The sequence below is a fragment of the Asparagus officinalis genome, chromosome 2 (genome assembly GCF_001876935.1).
Source record: "Asparagus officinalis chromosome 2, Aspof.V1, whole genome shotgun sequence".
Taxonomy (NCBI): Eukaryota; Viridiplantae; Streptophyta; class Magnoliopsida; order Asparagales; family Asparagaceae; genus Asparagus; species Asparagus officinalis.
Window position 1 is genome coordinate 44,646,253 of NC_033795.1, and position 5,802 is coordinate 44,652,054.

Consider the following 5,802-nt stretch of genomic DNA (forward strand, 5'->3'; position numbering starts at 1 on the left):
ATATATATATATATATATATATATACTTTGAAAATTATTTCTTAAGAAATTTATTTAGAGTTATCGTAAAAGGTAAACTTGAGTAAATAACAAACTAGAGATTAGAAAATTTAAAATTTATCAAATAAATCAATTATTACATAACTCTATCCATTTGGCAAGTGACGATATTTTTATAAATTTTTTTAAGGAAAAGGAAAAAATTGACAAAAATGCAACTAAAAATATAAAATAAAGAGAAAAAATAACTAATTCCCACCTACACACCTAAATTTTGTATTATCCTCAATGCAACTTTATGATGCACAAAGTAAAGCAGATAAGAAGTGAAGTACTTACATTTGATCAGCTGATAAAAATCTGCAATTACCTTTGGTCTGAGGAGGATAGAATCAAAAATTTATTATTCTCTTCTTTTTTTCCTTTTTTCTGTTTTTTTTTCTTTTTTTTTTCTTTTTTTACAACTGAACAAGAAACTCTCAAATGAGAGAAGAATAAATTCTTTTTATTATTATGAAATAAACAAAACATAATGCAGAATGAAGTGTTCAACAGGAAGAGCTCGTATTCTACATTGAATACTACCTTTTTGTTAAAAATTCTTCCCCGGATTTTAAATAAATTCAGAATGATATAATCAATAATGTGAAATTCTAAGCATTTCGAGGTGTTCAATAATTCTTGCAACAAAGTAAGGTAGGTATTATTGGTGTCATGCATTTTGCATTTAATGAACTTAGACTCTTGTACTGTGAAGTTTTGTTTTCTAACAACCAATTCTTCTGTAGAGTTCTAAAAATTTGGTTGTTGATTATTCTCTAAGAATCTAAGTTCATCAAGAAAGAGTTCTTCAAAATTTAATTCAAAGCAGTAAATGTTTAACACAGTTTCATTATTCTCAAGGACCTGATCTGCTTCTTCGAAAAACTCAAACTCTTCATCAAAAATTTCCTCAAAACTCAAATCAGACTCTTCTTCTTCTTCTTCTTCTTCTTCTGATCTTTCCTGAATGTAATTTATTTCTAGAGGCTGATTATTTGGCTGGTCCCCAGGATTAAAATGTTGAGATCAGCAGTCAAATTCCCAAAGGACAGCTTCATTTGACCAGTTCTACAGTTGATGAGAGCATTAGAAGTAGCTAAGAAAGGTCGTCCTAAGATGACAGGTGTCTGTCCTTTGGGATTGGAAACAGGCTGTGTTTCCAAGACTATAAAATCTACTGGAAAAATAAAATCTCCAACCTTAATCATAACATCCTCTAACTCACCCATAGGGACCTTAACAGATCTATCAGCCAACTGTAAGGTGCATCTGGTTGGGTTTAGTACACCTAGACCCAATTGTTGGTAGACTGAATATGAAAGCAAATTGACACTGGCCCCTAAGTCTAAAAGAGCCTTATCAATGTGAGTATTACCAATGATACATAAAATGATGGGGGAACCTGGATCTTTACGTTTCAAAGGTATGGGATTTGATAGCATTTCACTAATATTGGCGGCTAAAAAGAATTTCTTTGGAACATTTATTCTCCTCTTCTTAGTGCATAATTCTTTTAAAAATTTAGCATAAGATGGAATTTGTTCAATTACATCTAAGAGAGAAATGTTGACCTTAACCTGCTTGAATGTTTCTAGGATCTTCTCCTCTTGAGGAGAGTGTTTCCTAGGCCTGAGTCTATCTGAAAAGGGAGCAACTGGTCTAAATCTATCAAAAGCAGGCTCAGGTTCGGGTTCAGGTTCGTGGTCATCTGAGGGGGGTGATTGTTGAATAGATTCATCAGAAGGAGAAGGAGAAGGAATTTGTATTAGATCAAAAGTTTGACTTGGAGGAGTTCTCACTTGATTATCGACCTGTCTTCCTGACCGAAGTGAATGGATTGCATTCACTTGAGCTTCATAGGATGAACTGCATCCTGTGTCTTTAGGGTTGACCACGGTTTGACTCGAAAATTTCCTTTCTCTCTTTCACTCACAGCACTAGCTAGTTAACCAAGTTGGGACTCTAATCTATCTATAGCTTGAGTGTTGGAGTTGAGCATTTGTCCAGTTGATTGCATGAAGGAATTCAGAGTGCTAGACGTTTGAGTCAACATATTCGTGGTTTGAGTGGAGGCCTTAATTATGGTTTCCAAACCTCTTTCCAAGACATTGAGACGTTTATCCTGATCTGGATTGTAAGGAGTCTGAATTACAGCTTGATGAAGCGCAGATTGATTTTGATACGGCAGATTGGGTTGTTGAAATTGTGAACGAGAATTGAAAGGAACTGTGGTTCCCCTAGGAAAATGTTGGGTCGAAGCGGGAGTGAAGTTTTGAGTTCCGGGAGAATTTCCCTTATTCCATGCAAAGTTGGGATGATTTCTCCAACCTGGATTGTAGGTTGGAGAAAATGAATCATTTCTAGGACGTTGGAATGCAGCGTTCATCTGTTCAAATGCATGATTATTTCCTAGGAGAGGGCATTTTTCTAAAACGTGGGTAGGATACTGACAATTATGACATCCTGTGGCAGAAACGTGATTGATTTGAGCTGAAGCTCGTTTCTTAATTTCTAAGGCTTCTAACCTCTGCAGAATTGTCGCCATCTTCGCTTCAGAAGCAATGTTTGACTCCGAGGAAAGACCACTAGACTTAGAATGGGGAACTGATGAAACCCTATCATCACAGTGTTCTCATTGTATTGTTTTCTCAGATAGACTCTCTAGAAATTCCCAAGCTTCGTCGGCATTTTTCCTCATAAAATCCCCGTGGCACATTGATTCTAAGGAAGTTTTTGCAAAATAATCTAATCCCTCATAAATTATTTAGCACAATCGCCATTTTTCTAAACCGTGATGAGGACATTGGATGAGAAGATCTTTAAATCAGTCAAAATACTACCAAAAAGGTTCTCCTGAGACAATTTTAAAATTCATGATGCTGTTTCTTAGCTTCACCGTTTTATGGATAGGAAATTTTTTTTAAGAAAAATGATGATAAATTTCTCCCAAGTAGTGATGGAATTTACGGGTAAGCTATACAGCCATTTTTTTGCTTTGTCTTTGAGAGCAAATGGAATAAATCTGAGTTTGATCGCATCTTCTGTTAATTCTCTCATTTTAATCATAATACATACTTCCTCAAATTCTGAGATAAAAATATATGCATCTTCTGTTTCATTTCCAAGGAATTTGGAAAGCATGTTTATGTAATGCGGTCTAAGCTCAAAATTTATTTCATTTGTTTTGGGGAGCCTAATACAAGAGGGGATGACATTCCTAATGGGATAGCACATATCTTGAAGAACGGGTGAATTAGGATACGCCGTTTCTATGATTGGTTCAAAGCGAATTAATCAATGTGTATTATCCCTAATCCACGATTGCATACACCAAACTATTTCTTTTTATAATTTTTTTATTATAAAAGTTAGTTTTTTTTAATGAGGAGAGAATGGAAAAAGAGGAAAATCCTAACTAAACAAATCAAAATCAATCACTTTTCAATCACTCTAACTCTAGGGTTAAGCCTAACTCAACTAGACTAGCTCCTAACCAAAAACTCATAAAGTGAAAAGATTAAAGTTTTACTCAGGTAGTTAGCCAGATAAGGATAGTACTAGAGGGTGATCAGAGATCAATTAAGTACCTCGTTTCTTGCGGAGCACTTTACGCAACCCCTAAACCTTACCTTAGACACCAACTAATCCAAAAAAACTTAAACCGGTTCACTTAAGGATTCTATGTTCCTTATTGAGCTCGAATCATTAGGGCCAACGTCTAATAAGTTTTATTTGGCTTGGGTGGTGTGGTGAGGAATTAGTGATTTTTGGGCTAAGGGAAGGGTGATGAAATCCCTCACCTTATCTTGAATGTGGGGTTTTGCCCTTAAAATATTTTTAAGTGTGTGCCAAATCAAGATGCTCAAATCACTTGGTGAATTCCTACTTACAATATGAAATGCAACCCTATGAATTAAAAGCAATTAAAAGGGATGGAAAAGAAAAAATCTTTTTTTTACTTAGGGTTAACAATCAAACAAATGAGAAGGGGGAAATTATTTGAATTTATTATCTTGTTAGTAAATGTCAAAGTGGAGGGTGAATTTTATTATGGTCAACAAAAATAAAATCTCTTTTTTTAAGTCCTAATTGTCTCTAATTGTGAAGAATAGCTAAAGGGTGGAATTGAAAATTCTAGAAAGAAGAATTACCTACAAGCAAATCTTCAAATCCTAGTTCTCCAATCCGCGATCTTCAAGCTCCAAGCGTTTCCTTCACAATAAACACACAAATTAAAGAACCAAAATAATTAAAACCTACTTAAGTACCTTCCCCGGCAACGGCGCTAAAAACTTAATGCGACATAAACATGTACCAAAAATGTTGCAAGTGCAAAACCGTGTTAAGTTATAGTATAAAGATATCGATCCACGAGGAAGGTGTTTTGTAGGAGAAAATATAAAATCGGTTCTTATGTTGTGTGCGTGACAAAAAGGAGTGATGAGTAAATGTGATTGTGGAGAGATGGAGAGAATGAAAATGATTGTGTAAATGAATATATTTGAGAGTGGAAGTGATAATATAAATGTGATCAACAAGGCAAGAATGGAAAAATCAAGAATAATTAAAAATCAAGAATGTAAAGATAGCGGATTCAATTAAAGATACGGGTAATCTAGAATTGAATCCACTTCTTAGAAAAAAAATGATTCCCTAGAGGGTTCTAGCCTAAAGGCGAATCAAAGAAAATAAAAATGAACAAAAATAAAAACTAAACCCAAGAGGGTTCTAGCCTCAAGGTGAATAGTACAAGAAATTAAAATCTAACTACAAAATAAATTGCAAAATCTAAACTATAAAATAAATTACAAGAATTAAATGCAAGAAAACAAATCTACTTTATAAGCATGGAATAAATCTAATTAATAAGCATGAAATAAATCTAAGGCAAGAGAGTTCTAGTCTCTTGGCTATTTAAACAAGAAAATAAAATCTAATTACAAGCATGAAAATAAATCTAAACTAATAAGCAATAAAAGAGAAATAAGAATCTTCATCATCCAACAAAGAGAAGAAGAGAAAATTTTAAAGTGGTGAAAAAATTATTTTATTAATTGTAACAAAAAGTTACAAACTTGAAAGGCATTCTCAATTAAGAGTAGCCCTCCTCTCCAAAAGAAGTTATAAAAATTTTCACACCTCTAACCCCTCACTCTCAACCCTTATTTATAGTAAACATCAGTCAATGAGAGCCCTTGGATCAAACTTGAGCCCCAAGAATGTAATTTCGGCCGTTGATGAAATCTGGATGACTTCGCATCGATATAGGCATCGATGCCCGCATCGATGCTGACATCGATGCTTCAATAAAAATTCTGACTTCACGGTTGGCTTTGCCTCATCGAGATAGGTGATTTTTATATATTATATGTTAAATTCCGCCTTCCGGATTGTGAGATATCATCGTTTCTTTGCGGCCAAATATCTTGAATATTTTTTTTTCATATTTAATTTTTTTATTTTCTCCGGCTTCTACAGGCTACTCGTCTTGATTCTGGGCTTGGGCTTTTTGACTCTTGCTTGTGTTTTTTATTTAATTCATGTGTTTTTCTTCACTAACCTACAATTAAAGATAAAAACAATTATTAATGGCATATTTATTCATATAAAATAGATAATGAGGGTATAAAATTGTAATAAAATATGATTATCAATACAACAAGTCTTTAAACCGCTAGGTTATCCTAGTAGATGAGTTATAGGCTCGTGAAGGTTTGCAGTGAATATACCCATAAAATTCGGTCATCTTGCCAAATTAAA